General features: G+C 40.6%; 1 protein-coding gene across 7 annotated transcripts in view; it reads left to right on the forward strand.

The window, feature by feature from the left end:
• The window catches only part of Nfib (nuclear factor I B), a 215,235-nt gene that overhangs the window by 102,152 nt on the left and 96,035 nt on the right, over positions 1-17,048 (forward strand). The window contains exon 1 of one of the 7 annotated variants that reach the window (XM_076934725.1): positions 11,260-11,280. The exons of the other annotated variants lie outside the window; for them this stretch is intronic. The gene's annotated coding sequence lies outside the window, so the exon portion shown is untranslated. Of the gene's footprint in view, positions 1-11,259; positions 11,281-17,048 lie in introns of those variants that run through there. 7 annotated transcript variants of the gene reach the window in all.

The raw sequence follows: 17,048 nt of genomic DNA on the forward strand, positions 1-17,048 counted from the left end.
CATACAGTTCTCATAAATTAGGGAAAGCCATGCATATATGCCATACATATCAAAGCATTTTCTTAAAAACAGAATTTAAAATTTATAATTTCCTTTATTCCTACTTGAAAACCTGGTTATATTTTTCTTCTTAATTTTTTCTGTTTTTTAGATTTATAAATATATCATTGTTTTATGTGTGTGTGTGTGTGTCTGTGTGTGTGTGTGTGTGTGTGTGTGTATGAACCACAGGCATGTCTGGTACCTGTGGAGGTCAGAAGAGCATTGGATCCCCTGGTACTGGAGTTGTGCATGGTTGTGAGACACCATGTGAGTTTGGGAACCAAACCTGTGTCCTCTGCAAGAGCAGCAGCCAGTGCCCTTAGTCATTTCTCCAGCCCTGGTTATGATTTTTTTTTTTAAGATAGTATTTTTTTTTTCTTAATGGTGGGCATAGTAATAGAAAACCAGTTTTTATGGTGTTTTCTCTTAGGACTTTTAAAGAGTCTTTCATTTAGTCTTCCTCCAGGTCCTAGACCACATAATGGTTTTTTAACTTGAGATAATTACTAATTTGATTCTCCAGCTTCCCAGCTAGCCCATGGATTCCTCTCCACTGAAGATGGTAGAGGGCAGAGACCTTGGTAAGCCGCTCTTCTCACAGCGGGGTCTCACCCATGCAGCTGCTGTGCAGTCCTCTCATTGGCTGTCTCATTGTTGCCGTCACCTTTACCCATGATGCTCTGCAGATGCAAACCAGTGCTTGTGGTCTGCTGCTTGTGGTCCCCAAGATGTGTTAGTAGCTGAAATCAGTGAGCAAATGGAGACTTTGGATGTGCTTTGGATCTCTTTGAGGACAATGACAATTTATTTATTTATTTTTTTAAATATTTGGAGTCTGCTTATTTTTAAACTTCTATATTTTTTTGGAGACAGGGTCTTACTATGTGACTGGCCCAACAAACTATGTAGACCAGGCTGGCCTCATACAGGATCTGTCTGCTCTGCTTCTGGCGTGCTAGGGCTAAAGGGATAGATATGCTGCCACACCCAGCAAGCGGAACCATTTATTTTTCCTAAGTGAATAGTCTTAATAACTGTGGAAGGAACGTTGTTGGTTTTCAGTCCTCTAAAAATAAACAAATGACCAAATGCACTTGAAACTTAGATGTATTTCTGTCTGTTGCTGGGGATTGAACCCACAGCCTCATGCATACTATGTAGTAGGCATCCATACCACCGAACTGTTCTCTAGCCTCGGAATCTCACTGTTGGGTGTTAATTGTTTGGGTAATCTGGTAACTCACTATTATCTTTCTTTTAAATTGTTCTGTCTTTCCTAAGGGGATGTATGCTTTTCATCCCATTTCTCTATGGATAGGATATTTAAGATAACACCCTTTCTGCAATGTAAATGGATACCCCAGATTGTACAAGGTACATTAGGATACAGTCAGTTACAACTGTGAGGGAAACAACACATGTACAACCAGCCCTAACACTGTTAAAGCCTTGTATTAGAGATGGGACTGAAGTGATGTGGGCCCTGCAGGGTGGTCTCATTAGGTGGGTGCAGGAAGAGGGCCAGGAAGAATATACCAGATGAAGGAAATCAAGCACTTTAAAGATGAAATTGGAGTTTGTCTGACGTCAGAGTAGGGACATTTCAGTAATGAAAGCCACATGGGTAAAGAGCATGGAGACCTGCAATTAACAAAACAAGGGGGAGGAGCCTTAGAAGGTAAGGTCTGGGCCAACACCTGGAAGTGGGCCTTTGAGGTGAGGGGTTTCCGGCAAATCTTTCTGGTTCACTGAAATGAGAGAGAGTGAGCAGAGATCCTGCAGGAACAACAACAATATAGAGAGAGAGAGAGAGAGAGAGAGAGAGAGAGAGAGAGAGAGAGAGAGAGAGAGAGAGAGAGCAGGGTTAGCTACACATGATGGGAGTCCCAGACAATGAAGAGAACTTAGCAAAGTGGAGCTGGTTGAGTCTGCCCTGGGATTACAGGCAGGGGCCAGGAGGTGGGTCAGTGAAAGGATTTTCTTAGACTGTGATAGGACCAAAGGGTCCCACAGTAGAGAAAGAGCTAGGCATCCACTTTAGAAAGAAGCTCCCACAAAAAGAATCTTACATAGACAAAGGAATTGGTCCCCAAAGGCAAAACGTTAGAGCCTTTGAAGGTTCTAGATACATGGATCTGAAGTCAGTTAGGACACCCTGTGGCTGATGGGACTAGCAGTCATGGTGGTCAGACACCCGGACTCTGATGCCGATTGGTTGGGAGATTACTTTTGACCTTATTAGGCGGAGGTTCGGCAGAGTTTGAATATTCTCTTTTTATTTTGCTTTTCAGTGTTACTTCAGAACAGAGTCAAGCATTTATTTTTCTATATTAACTTTTTTTTTCTTTTTTGAGGGAGAAAATTCTTCAAGGATGAAAGTTCTGTGACTTTAAGACATTTCTTGTAGAAAACAGTAGATTGTGTTTCTCTGTAGGATGTTTCTTTCTCTAGTTTGAAAGAAAGTGTTTGCGATATCTTTTCAATTTAATTTTGTTATTTGCTGCTGTGTTTAAAGAAGCAGAAGCCACTCTGAAATTCTGGTGTGACTTTTAGAGAACACATGAACAGATACATTTAAAAAAAAAAATGTGTCCAACCACTGAGTGCTCTCCGGGGAGCAAACCATGCACTCTGGTCCCTAGATTCACAGTGTTAGCAGCCAGTGAGGCTCAGTTTACTGGCACAGTCTCCTCTGCCCTTCCTCCCTGTGTGAGTCCCTACTTTAGCAGGCAAAGACCCAGAAGCCATGAGATGATGCTACATCATCCCTTAGTTGAGCCAGCTAATGCCTAAGGAAAAACAGTAGCTTGCAGTAAATGGGTGTGGCCCTGCAGCTTCCTTGGGTGTCTTACAGGGCTTTGTCATTTTTTTTTTTTTTTTTTTTTTTTTTTAGATGTCTGGGTCCTGCAAATGGACTAGAGTTTTTGTTCAGTGTGCAACATTGACTCTACATTTTCTTTGAGTAGGAAAAAAAAAAAAAAAACAGTGGAAGGCTTGCTAGTTAAAAATCACACACGTATACGCACGCACCCCTCAGAAGCAAGATGTCCATCGGCATAACCAGACTTTAGAACATTTTCTCTTTAAACTGTCTTCAGCCCTTGCCATCTTATAAGATATGTCTTGCCACTTCCCTGGGAAACACACACTGGAGCAAATTACGTTTCTGAGAGAGTAGAGGAGGATCCTAGCTAAGTAGATTAGGGTCTGGCATTCCATTTAGTTTCATCAGTCATTTAAAGCAGAGGATGGACACTGTAGCCGGCTGTGACTTGCCAATTAGCTGGGCTTTCCCCGCTGTTTCTGGTTTGGCAGGGATGAGGTGGTTCACCCTGCTGCACTGCTGCCTGCCAAGGACACATGGCCAGCTCCCTGCTTCCTGTCTTCCTCTTTGTGTCCTGGCCTTGCCTTCAAGACAGCTGCCAGGTTATGGTTGCCAAAAATCTTCCTTCCTTCAGAAAGGTCAAGTAACCTCGAGTCACCTTTGCCAATATTTGTGTTTTCTTTTGAATCCTTCTATGCTCAAGTTGGAGAAAACTTAGCACTGAATGCTCTGAGTGGAACTTAGGGTCACTTCAGATCTCTTGGATCTGAACCTGAAGCATCCCTGAGCCAATCCGGACGGTGCTTCTAGTACAGTTCTGTTCAGGGCTCTGTGAAGTGTGATAGAGTTCAGAAGGATTCAGTGTGGATCTGAGTGCAGTTGCTTTTTAGGATTGTCAGTTCACTTGTGATCTTTGACCAAAGCCTAGTGCATTGCATGGCAGGAAGAGAAGAATGTGGAGATAGGTTTTGGCTAAAGGCTCACTTTTTTTTTTTTTTTTTTTTTTTTTTTTTTTTTTTTTTTTTTTTTTTTTTTTTTAGGACTTGATAGTTGCAAACCTGTCTTTGCTTTCCTGTTTGGTGTCTGTGAATAAGAATTAGCAGCCTGTATTGGCCTGGGGACAGTGGGTGAATTAGCAGGAGCTTGCAGAATGGAAGTTCCATTTCCTTGGCCCTGGCATTGCTGCAGGAAACAGAACCACTGGACTGAGGTTCAGGAACTAGTACTGTTAACAGGCCTTTTGAACGGCTCTCACACTCACCAAATGTGTGCACTGAACAGGCCATTGGTTGCAGAATCGGACAAGCAAGATTTCTTGTTCTCACGAAGCTCATGGTCTCACCTGTCCTTTCCGGTCCGTCTCTCTGGACTGCCTCCTGCTCACCTTTCGTCAGTGGACACAAACTGTCAGTAGATAACACTTTTTAGAAGATTGAAGTTCTAGAACATTAATAATGAGAAATTTCCTTTAAGTAATTTTCTGGTTTAAGGTCTATGTTTTTATGAAGTGTTTTTCATGACACATGGGACTACCACAACCTGTGTGTACGTTCTGATGTCCATTTTGGATAGGGGATTTTGTGTCTCTTTCTCCTTCTTTCCTTTCTTTCTTTCTTTCTTTCTTTCTTTCTTTCTTTCTTTCTTTCTTTCTTTCTTTCTTAAATACTGGAGATTGAACTTGGGCCTTACTGCATGTCAGGTGAGTGCCCTACCACTGAGCTGCCCAGCATCTCTCTAATACTTTATAAGGCAAAGAAATTTTATTCTTTGCCTAGAAAAAAAGAAAATTCCATTTGAGAACCATGGAACTCTGACTAAAATAGACCTACCTACTGATTCTCATGGAATCTGCTGATTGACAGAGAGGAGGGCTGCATCCTGCCCAAAGACTCAGAAAGTTCAGCATGGTCCTGAATTTTTTTTCCCTGACATTTCCTGTAAAACTGGACACATGCTCTTTCTCCCAAGCGCAAGCCTAATGTTCTTGCATGCTTTTTGGACTTTGCTGTGAGACTAGCTCTGCATGAGCTACCTCTTTGTGCTTGTTTTGCAGTAGCCTTTGTAGAGTTGGACCCAGGTCACCTTTGCAGTTTTACCCTTCCTTTTCTTGACTTCTAAACTCTGCTAAAAAGTTGCAGCCTCAGGGACACCTGACTTTCTGATATGGCTAACAAACGCTGCTAATTTGGAACACATGTTCTCCAGAGTTCACCCATAGCCTTGGGTCCCACATTCGCAAGCTCAGCATCTTCGTTGAAGACAGCCTCATTTTTCTTTAACTCCCTATTTTGCCTCTCCTTGAACTATTGTCTTTTGTAACAGTAATAAGGAAATGCGGTTATGGGTTTAATTGCCACAAGGCAATTGTCCCCTAGAGGACTTAGTAGAATTTTCTGCTTTATATCTGAGGGCTGGGCTCCATCAAGATGATCATTCATAAATAACTCATTTAGAGTAATGACAACAATACCTTTATTTTTATGACAACTTTGCCTATAGGGATCAAAGTCATTATTCTAATAGCCCAGTGGATTGGAACAAATATACATTTCAAAAGTACTCCTATAGCTCCTGTGAGGTAGAGGAGTGAGGTAGAGTGTGTCTTTGAGGTCCCTGAGGTCACAAAGTCCCTAGGGTAAGGGCATGGAAGAATGGAGGTGAGGTGTTATGTCACTGCGGGGTCTCAAGCCACATTTGTAAGGAAAGGAGCCAGGCCCAGCATTCTCTTAGAATTGCAGATGATGTTGGAGAAAGTGCTTGCAAAGCTCTGATGGCCTTGTTGAGGTCTCCATCACCTCCTACAAGTGTAAACCAAGAAAGAGCTCTGTGTTGTTGTCTAGCTGGCCCAGAATCTGGAGAATTGATTTTGCACATTTTCTGATTAACTGGATCCAAGCTACCTGCTGTATTCTTCAGTAATATAGGAACAATGGAAAGTTTACATTTGCAATTCTCAATTTTAAAACTTCCCGTGAGATTGACAACAAAGTTTGAGCAGATTAGGAAGGCAAAGATCCAATGTCAAAGGTTTGCTTAAACTGCAAACTCAAAACTTACCCAACTAGTCTCAGTGAGTTGCCTGCTTGTTTGTTTGTTTTCCTTCTTTGTGGTTATACTGTAGATTCTATAGTTCCTGAATGAATATAATGAATTTTGGGCTGATTTATTTTTATTTTTTTAGTGGAACTAGGAAAATTGGGAATAAAATTACTTCTGATCTCCCCATTGGATTTGAAGCAGCTTTAGTGGTTGCCCTCCCTGGGGAGTAGACACAATTAACTACAGCATCTTAACACTATTCTTTGTTTTATTATGGTTAAAGATAACATATCTTTACCCTCTTGGTTCAAGTACCCAGTGTCCATGGAGGCTTGGGTATGATATTGTTCCCCAGCAGAGGAACCCTCTTCCACACGTAGGAGCCTCTGCTTTTGACTTCTAATGGGAAACAGTGTGAAGTTAGTTAAAGTATACACACTTGGGTTTTTAAAAAGATATTTAATTGTAGTTTCAAAATTCTTGGGTGAGTTTCTACTTTTCATTTTATCCTAAGTAAAAGAGTGACATTGCATTTAGATATGTTCCTGGAAGCCTCCTGGGAGGAATGATGACCTTGAGACTACCTCATCACCTCTTGTTGTGCCTTAACCTTAATGAATGTTCAGCCAAAAACTAATCCAGGTAAAGAGAAAGAAAAAAGTCAATCAATGCAAGCCTGTTTGTGAAATAGCAGAGGGGAAACTCTCATCCTTTAACAGAGCTATTAGTTAGCCTTGCCCCTGGGCCAAGGGAATAGTGCTCTGTAACTATCTCACTTGCATAAACAGAGGAATGAGAAACACAAAAAGTAGATATTGTTGCCAAATTTTCTCCATGGCCCTTTTCTGTCTACTTAGACTCTACCCCTATTTTCTTTTTTTTCAATAAATATTTTTCCTTAAATTTACAGGTTTTGCCATACACTGCAGAGATTAATTAAAATAAATATCAGAATCAAATTTAAAATAGCTTAATAAACATAGTTTTTCTTTAATAACATTTTCCTTTTTGTTTCTGTGTTCGTGTGCATGTGGTGCTGGTGAGGGTCTGTGCACAAGTGAGTGCAGGTTCTGACAGAGTCCAAGAAAGAGAATTATCTTTTATGGAGCTGGAGTTACATACAAGGGGTTGTGAGTGGGTGCTGAGATGCTAACTTGGGTCCAGTAGAAGAGTGGCAAATGCTGTTAGTTGCTGAGCCATCTCTCCAGCTTCTAATAAACATGAGTTTTCAATGTATGTGTTCAATGGTAATTGCGCAAACATCACAAACTTGGATAATAGCGGATAAGTGAGACATTGTCTTAGTTAGGTTTCTGTTGTTGTGATAAAACATCATGAGCAAAAGCAACTTGGAGAGGAAAGGGTTTATTTCCTCTTACTTCCTGGTAACAGTCTTCAGGTCAGGAACCCAGAGGCGGGAGCTGGGGCAGAAGCCATGCAGGAGTGTTGCTTGCTGGCTTTCTTCCCACGGCTTACTCAGCCTGCTTTCTTAATAGTGCTGCTTTCTTAGTGCCCAGGACTGCCATTCCAAGAGTGGCATCATCCACTATGGGCTGGTCCTCCAAAATCAATCATGAATTAAAAAAAAAAAAAAACAACCCCCCCAAACAAACAAACAAACAACAACGACGACAAAAAACTCACCTTGGGATTGCCTACAGGCCAGTCTGGTGGAGACATTTTCTCAGTCAAGGTTCCCTTTTCCGAAAGCTATGTCTTTTGTCATGTTGACAAAAAAACTAATCCAGAGAGACATAAAAAGAAAACTTGGTTAAGGTGAGAGTGTCAAGTAACTCAGCCAAGTATAAGGACATGGAAATGCAGCCACATAGCATTATATAAAAATCCATCAAGTTCCTAAGTTTTGCAGCCCAAAGATGTATAGCCTTGTGTGGAGGAATACCTTCCTTCCTTCCTTCCTTCCTTCCTTCCTTCCTTCCTTCCTTCCTTCCTTCCTTCCTTCCATGATAATAATAATTATTTGAATATTCCAAGTGGCATTATATTTAATCTGACTTATATTTACTAACTTCATTGCCTGACGGTGATTCTAGAGTGATAAACATGTCAGACTTCAGAATTCATTTGCTTCTATTAGATATGAAATAGTGTGAACTCCTCCCAGAGATCCCAGTAGAAGGAATTTCCTGGAAGGGATCAATTCCCAAAATGTTAGAATTGCTGAAAAGCCAAATGAGAAAGGCATCTCAGACACCAGCTCCCTGCTACCAGCAAGCAGAGGGATCAAGAGAAGAGGCCCTGATTCTAGAGTCCTTGAGTGGAGCTGCATGGAGATACAGATGTACAAGGGAAGGAACCTGTCCAGTGGTAGCTCGAACCAGCAAGCAGAGAGCAAACTACTTCCTGTGGAGGTGTATTTAGACACACAGGAGGCAAGAAGGGTTCCCCTTTTCTTTGGTCCTGCCATTATTGCTCCTGCCTAGTGGACTTATCTAACCAACAGAACCATCAAGACAGTACTCAGAAACCAAGGGATGACTGACCAGTTGCCATTCTCTTTTTCAAGGAGTGGGGAATACTTTCCAGGAAAAGGAATTTGAGGAAGCATGAAGCCTCTGTGAGATCATCCAGAGTTTTCTCACACCTATTATTTATTTATTTATTTTTGCTGGAATGGAATGACTGAGTGTTTTTATCCTACCGGATACAGGATTGAGTAGTCTTCTTAAAAGTTCTCCATGGGTGATCTCCTTGATTAACAGTCAAATTTTAATAATCTGTTCAAAACAAATTTGTTTTCTCTAATTAGGACCAGCATCTAAATCTCTTTGAAACAAGAACCAACCTGTGATGGGCTGTAATTTTTGTTGTTGCTAGGGTTTAAAAAAAAAAAAAAAGAATTTCAGATCATTAGGAGGAAGAACCCAGAATCTGCAAAGAATTTGTTAGCTCTGTTTGTAATCAAGCACTATCTATAACTTGCAAATACCAACATGGTTTTCTGGGTTCCTTTATGATTTTGCTGTAGGTTAGATATGTACATAGTTTGTTTCTTTGATTGGAAGGTAGTGTCCGTTTTGAAAGGCTGGCATGGCAATCAGTTTGGGAAATAAGAACTCTAGCCATGGTTGTATTAAACATGGAAGATAAGTCTGTCTTGGCTAAGATTGTGTCACCTCTGAAGTCACTGATGGATATGATTATGTAGGTATGATATCGTTAGGGTTAAGACATATGGATAACGTATGGATAGAGTTTGCAGGTTCTTGTTTGCTCACCATATTTTTGAATTTAGTTTATAGAGTTGACTTATGAGGAGGTAATTTGAATCTCAACCAAACATGAAATGAGAGTCATTCTGAGACAGCTCAGAATCCTCACATTATTCTGCATTCTCTTTGTCTCTTTCTTTAAAACAGCCATGGCAGTGGACATTTCTTTCCTTATATTTTTTTCCTCATCTCCCAATAAAACATGTATAGATTCCACAGTGGGCTTATAAAAAAAAAAAAACAATTTACCATTCTGTTAGAATTAACTATAGTTTGAAACTATTTCCTTAAAATTACCCATTTGAAACACTATTATTTCATAATTATAACAAGTTTTCATGTTTCGTTTCCTGAAGGTTGCAGATTGTAAACATATGTAGTAACTTTAGATTGTAAACCTTTTATAGTTCTTTCAAACATTTCTTTCAGTAGAATAATCTTGATCTTCCTTTAAAAATGAAGAAAAACTTGGGTAAGCTTTTTTTCTAATTATTTTATCAATATAATTGAGTGGCTTTCCTCTCGTGCAGCCTTGGTTTTCAATGGGAAGTTTCTGTCTCTTCTTTCTGTTGTTTTTTTTCTGTTAAAAACTTGTTAGCTCCAGGGTACACTATATAAGGAGCTTTCCTGGTAAATTAAGTTCTACCCTGAAAACATGGGGACAGAAGTTCTTTGAACCACTTATCAAGGAACTGTGGGAACATTTAAGCCATTATCTGCCACAATCATCGAATTTCCTGTTCCCCAAGTGACTTCTTTGGTTCTCTCATCTATTACTATGATAAGGATGTGTCAGAAACAGCAACTGTTGATGGACAGCTGACAGGACTGCCTTTGCCCTTTGTAGGAATCTGTTCTTCCTCATCTTACTCCATTGTTAAAGTCTCTATTGGGACCTTCAGATTATATACAGATATTCCATAACATCAATGATTTAAGTTCCATGATATAATAAAAAGCAAAGATAGATAGGCAATTAATCACATATAACCAATTGATGATATAAAAGCCTTATCAATTTTTCTATAAGATCACATAATGATTTTAACATAAACATTTAAATGACTTGGCCAAACTTTGTTTTGAAAGACAGGGTCTCAGAGTACAGTCCTTACTGACTTCCTGCTTAGAGATCTGCTTGTATCTTCCTCTGTGCTGGGTCGAATGGTTGGGCCTCCAGGCCCTTCTGATTTTTAGGTTTAACATAAAAGAGACATTTTTATTTAAGTAAAGAATATTTTAGAGAACATTCCTATTGTAAGCACTGAAACAAAGTAAAATAGGACTTTGAAATCATTGACCAAATTAACTGCTACATTTTATTTGTTGAGAAGTTGCAGACACTTAAAAATGAAAATATATGTGGGTAACAGAAATAACCCAAATTTATGATTGTTATTACTGACTCTGTATTTAGGATTCAGAACTGTTTAAGAGTTACTAGCTACCATGTTGCTTCCAAGAAAATTGTAGCTGTTCATTCAGATGTGAGTACCTACTGTGTGCAGAGTTGGGATCAGCTGCAAATAAAACTCAGGTTGAGTTGTGATCCCACAAGTTTAAAATACAGCAGGACAAATGGACACCTACCCAGTTCTTCATTACTACTGTTGCTAGGACTTTGGAGGGAAAACAGGAATATTTATCATGGAGGGTATTATTGGATGGGGGATTAGTAATTAAAATGCAATGTGTTAAGAATGTCGTAGCCTTTCTCACTGTCAGTGTTCAGGGCCATGAAGTGCCCTTCTAACCCTCCTTCACCACATTTGTTCCTTTACAGTCAGTTCAGGCTAAGCCTTTATCTCTTTCTTATCCAGTATTGTTATCTTTAGTTTGACTTTTTTGTTCTCGATGTAATGTCTCGAGGTATTGCATCTCAGGTTGGCCTCGAACTCACTATGAAAAAGCCAAGCTGGCTTCACACTCTCAACAATCCTCCTGCCTCAGTCTCCCAAGTACTGGGTTTACTGGTGTGAACCATTGCCGGCCGTTTGCATAGTTTTAGTGAGTGGGCGAGAGGAAAGCTGATTCTGGCCTGCAGAGGTTTGCTGAGGGCCAGAGTACAAATGGCTGAAGGCAGGAGTCCGGACTCAGGTCAGTGTAGAGGAACATGTCCTGCCCGGGGAACAAAGATCACAGGTAAAACATTAGAAAGTAGTGTGTTGGTTTGGTTTTAACCTAGATAAGAAATATTAAGTTTGGTGAAAATACATGAACTGGCACAGCACAGAAGGGCCTATTGTAGGCAAAGTATGATGCAAAAGATTCAGAATAATGGGGGGAAAATTGGAGACATGCTGGAGCAGGCATGAAAGCCTCTGGCAGACAGGGAGCAAATGCTGAAGGCGTTCCAGGGAAAGAAGCATTTCTCTTCCCACAAGCTCCTTTTAACAGAATCTCAGACCAAGAGCGGAAACATTGATTTGCTTTCTATTGAAAGTCTGCCTTGAGTTTTAAATTCCCCTCCGTGATTTTGCTTTTGAGTCTCAGGGCATTCTGCTTTTCATTTCCAGCTTGCTCCACATACGTTTCTCAAAGTGCAAGCTTCTTGGCTACCAAGTAGGGGAGAATGTATTATGTAGTATCTCCGAAAGCCAAAATATCTCCCAGATGGAAGTGAGCATCGCCATCTCATCCTGGACCCTCCTGGATCTGGCCAGGCTTCTGGAAGTGACTTCATTATTTTTCTGTGGCGAGCCGCACGGGTGGATTGTTCCTTGAAGTCCACGGCGGTGTGTTCGTGGAGAATTGTGAGATGCGGGGCGGCATTTATGAAAGATTATAAATTGTACAGCTCTCTTCAGAAACTTAAAATACAGCTGGAAGTGTTTTGCTCCCAACAAACATGCAATCTTCATAAAATTGGGAGAGAAATGTTTTGAATAAATAATGTTTTAGTTTATTTCTCTCCAGTGTGAGAACTATTTTTTTTTTCAGTCAACATCAGGCCATAGAGCTCTTCCTCCTCGGCACGAACACTCATGCCCTCATGTTTACAGTATGCTGTTGAGTTCCCCTTGATTTTTAAGCATGCCAGATTGCTCTGCCTTGTTTTTAAAGATAGAAAACTGGATTTGCTCCCGGGGACTCTTTCCATAACTAGGCCAGTTTAAAAACTAAACAAGGATTGAGTCAGTTAATTAATTTAAATGAGATTACAAATCAAAAACATATTATGCAATCTTGATTTAATTACCACATTTTATTTACTTAATTGAAAACACACTGTAGAAAGTTAGCAATCTTGACAATGACCGGAATGGCGTCTTCAAATTCTGTACATTAAAGGCCTTGAAGGCAGAAGCCCAGGTGATCCTGGCAGCACCCCTGGCTTTCTCAGTCTCCCTCTGTTTCAGCAGACAACACTAGACTTAAGCATAGTGCAGAGATGGGGAATCATTGTCCTGGTCCCTTTGGAGTCTGGTGATGGCTATGCAGTGCTAAAACTTGGTCCCTGTGCCCTGGCTCCTGTGGTAGGCATGCCTACTTTGTTCTTCAATGTTCCTGTGATGTTTCTCTCTTAAGTTTCAGTGCTCTGAGATTTTGGCTAATTCCATGTGGACAAATTTCAGTCTAGGGCTCAAACAAATCCTTCTTCTAATCCTTGGGAAGTGAGGCTTTGAACCTAATCTCCCTGTTAAGCAAAAAAGTAGTTCTTTATAAGAAAGTTGAAGAACAGAATTAGCACAATGTGTGAGAGAACAGAAATAGAGTGTATTACCCGTCTGCTCTGTGGGTTTCCTTTGTTAACTAAGTTACTTTGCCCATACGGATCCTTTGCGTGGTAACTTCTTCTTAAACTATACATTTTGCTGAATTACATTCTCAGGGTCAGTATTACACCAAAGCAAGGGGATGCCAAAGGTACAGGATTTCAGAAGTTCAGCGATGCTGGTTGGAAAGCCTGGTTTGATGTGTGGAGGAAGCCATCTTCCACAAATACTATCTCAGTTCTGCCAGAAGTATTTAGAGTTGTTTGAGGTCCCATTTGCTCAAAATTGGGTTTGAGGGAAGAGGTACAGATTCAGAAAAAGCATGTCTAGGATTCTGTCACAAAGTAGCAGAGCTAGCATGTTATAGTTTGTTAGCTAAGTAGTGCAACAATGGGGTTCCAAATAGACAATGTGTTATGGAGAAGAAACAGAGAGAGGGGAGGGGAGGGGAGGGGAGGGGAGGGGAGGGGAGGGGAGGGGAGGGGAGGGGAGGAGAGGAGAGGAGAGGAGAGGAGAGGAGAGGAGAGGAGAGGAGAGGAGAGGAGAGGAGAGGAGAGGAGAGGAGAGGAGAGGAGAGGAGAGGAAAAGAGTCAAGTCCTGGGGATGGAGGGTTGTGAACTTCAAATGGAATGTGCCTTTGGGAAGAGACAGGGAGAGGGTTTCCCTGCAGGGGGGTATTAGAGAGACACAAGCATAAGGGGAGACCTGAAAGGGGGAGGGGAGAAAAAAAGATTTCCCCCATATCCATGAGGTTTGTAGAAGCAGGAAAGCACTCTTTGTCCATGTATCTTTGCATTGCTTTAATAAACATTTAATAAGAGGGAAAGAAAATATTGTAAACTCATAGTTTTATACCACCTCTGCTAACAAAACAGCCCTCCTTTAAAACTGAACAGTGTTTTAACTGTGCTAGAGGGCAAGAGGTCCCTGGCCCATGTTATGTAATGGAGACTGATTATGTAAAGCCAATTTACTGTCAGCCTTACTGGAAGTCAGTCAGTCTTCTGGGGTCAACACAGACCTAGGGGCGGGGCAAGATGGCCAGGGGCTTTGTTCTCAGGACAGTTCTTGTCCTGAAAAACAGGCGTGGTAATCTCATATATGAGTATGTTTATAATGAGTGATAGTTTAAAAAGAAGAGAACTGTCTCAGCCCCCTATGAAATTCCCTGATATTCTATGGTTGACAATGGACTATTTTTTTTTTCCTCACTGGCATAAAGTAAAGGACTATGACAAAGGGGCCTTTATCATGCAATGACTAATTTTAGTTCTAGCTGGAAGCTGTCTGTAAGTTAACAGGTTAAAGTTTGGGTTTCATTTACTCTTCTGATATCGCTCAATATAAAAGCTATATTGTTATAGAATCATATAATTTTAGAGCCGGAAGAATGGCTATAATCTACCTCTGTCTTTATCCTCTTTATGCCAAAATGATCTTAAGTTGAAGTTATTCTTCTCAAATTCAGCCTCTTCCTTCTTCTTTTCAATTCATTTTTTTCAATGACTTATTCATTGTATTTTACGTATATGCGCATTTGCCTGCACGCATGTTTGTGTGCCTCTTTCTCACTCTTTCAGACAGGGTCTCAGGGTTCATCCCAGGCTGGCCTTGAACTTGTTTTATAATGCAGGCAGGCTGTGTGTCTTATCTTCATCTGGGATGGGGGATTTACAAACACATAATATCATACCCAAGGACAGGTTTTTGTTGTTGTTGTTTGTTTGTGCTGGAAGACCTTTTGGGAGTATTCAGGTACAGACTTTCCCTGGCCCCCATTCTTGCTTCCTGACCCCAACCCATACGTGTTTCCCATTGTTGCTGAGAGCCAATAAGAATTATTGATGCAAGTGCTCATGTGACTTCTCCCTGCTCCTATACTTTAGGGGTGATATCATAGGTCTAGGCTCACATGTCAAATGTAGGTGACCATGAACTAAGGCACATGGCAGAGGTCAACTCAAGATGCCATGATGAATATTAAAACCTTTGGAGCTCTTTTGTGGCTACGTGGAATACAAAGTTTTAGCTTAGTCAGTTTTGAGCTTTATAAACACCATATTGGAAGCAAAGTATTTATGTATATTGGCACATTCATGTCCTGTTACACTATTCGTGTCTATTTACTTTATGACAGCGTTTCTCTGTATAGCCCTGGCTGCCCTGGAACTCACTCCATGACCAGGCTGATCTGGAACACAGAGATCTGCCTGCCTCTGCCTCTCTAGTGCTGGGGTTAAAGGGCTCTATTACCTCCTGGTTGGCTATTTCTTATGCTACTCTTCCAAGGGTTAGATTCTTTTGATGTCTTTTGTGATGTGACCTTGGTTGCCTTTTCTAAGAGGAATCAAGCTGTTAATTTTTTGTGTATGCCTATTTTTATTAAAGTGAATTAACTTTTTAATTGAAATTAATATGGAAGCTAATATACACAAGTGTAAGAGTTTTACGTATTTGTGGGGGATGTACCATTCATATGTCACTACATGTATCCATTTTGTAACATTTAATTCAGTTTTGACATGTCTCTTTCCTAGTTTGCATTTCTTTGTGGTGAAAACATTCACAGTCTTCTTTTCTGCTTTCTGAGTGGTCTGTCACCATCCCTTTAGGAGTCCTGCCTTCTTATGTAACTGTGACTTGATACTCCCCATCTGCCTTTACAATTCCTCCCTACCCAAGCTTTTCATCTGTGCCTTCCTAGCACACTGGGTTACTTCTGAGCTTCAAGAAGAAATACATTACATATGATTCTTTTATTCAAAAAACACCACCCCATAATATTTAGGGTGGGCAAGATGGCTCAGAAGATAAAAGTACTAGCATAAACCTGGGGACCTGAGTTCAATCCCAGAGCTCATATAAAAGAAGAAATTTTGACTCTACAAAAGGTAGCCTCTGACCTGCATACATGTGCCATGTCATTCGACCTCATGCATGCACACTAAATAGATTAAGAGATGAACGCTTATAGGTCATTATAAACTGAATAGAAATATATCAAGCATTACGGTGTGCCAAACACTGCTGAACTTCTGATTCAAAGGTGCTCCAGAGTTCTTATTGATTGTCATTTAATAGCCCTGGTCCTTAGTGATCTGCCCACCACACAGAGTAGCAGCTAGTCATGCCAGAAAGTTACTGCTTGGTGACAGCCATTTCACAGGTCATTATTCATTATCACCATATCTATATTGGCCTAACTTTTATTGGACTTTTACCAGGTTACCTAAAAGACATTTTTGTAGCTTAGTGGTGAGGATAGACCATAAATTTGACTCACAACCACTTCTCTTTAACATACCCAATAGTGAACAAGCTTCAGATGATACTAACACAAATTTCAACAGCTATTGGAAATAAGCTTTTGTTTTGATTTTTTTTTTTTTTTTTTTAATTTTCCAAATGACTTGAGATGTGCTGAAAAATGGCAGTGAGGAGGGAAGTTGGGGGAAGATCAGGTTAGGTTCCCAGAAACATTTAATCTGCTGCAGAATCACTTAACTTTGTGCAATTTCAAGGTTGCGCCAGACTGTAAGAAGCAAGGTGTCTGAATAGGGCACACAGGGATCTACTTTGCAGAAGCCCTTTAGAGCAATATTCTCAGGTTTTCTGTCAGAGTCAATCACCTCCTTAGGTGAAGTTGTGTTAGAAGAGCAAGACTGGGCAGGCTGCCTTCCACAGGGGAACAAAAGCATGGGGTATAGCTGTGTAGAACATGAAGGAGCTCCAGTCTTTAACCCTGGACAGGAGTGGCCATGGTAAAAACCACAATTAAGAGATATCCTTATTCAGTTTCCTTCTTCCCCAAAGAATAAGCAGCATGCTTAGATTTGTACTTGTGAGCAGAGAGAACTAGGTGGTGTGTGCACACCTGTAATCCCAGCCACTAAAGAGGCTGAGTCAGAGAGACCCTTGAAACTGGACTGTGAGATCCATCTTGAAGAATTTCAGAAGGAAGTCATACTAAGTCGATTTTGCCTCAAAATTATGTTGAATCAAGCTCAACAGAGAAGAAATATAGAAAATGTAGATTCATATCAAGAACTAGAAAACAAAAGTGTTGAGAAAGGTGAGAGAGTGGTCCACCACCTTCTACGTTAACCACTTTCTTCTTTGTGGCATCAGAATCTTCCTGGACTCAAAACATAATGTGCTGGGCAGCTCCTAACTCTGTTCCTGCCAGCCTTGCCA

The sequence above is a fragment of the Arvicanthis niloticus genome, chromosome 5 (genome assembly GCF_011762505.2).
Source record: "Arvicanthis niloticus isolate mArvNil1 chromosome 5, mArvNil1.pat.X, whole genome shotgun sequence".
NCBI classification, from domain to species: domain Eukaryota; kingdom Metazoa; phylum Chordata; class Mammalia; order Rodentia; family Muridae; genus Arvicanthis; species Arvicanthis niloticus.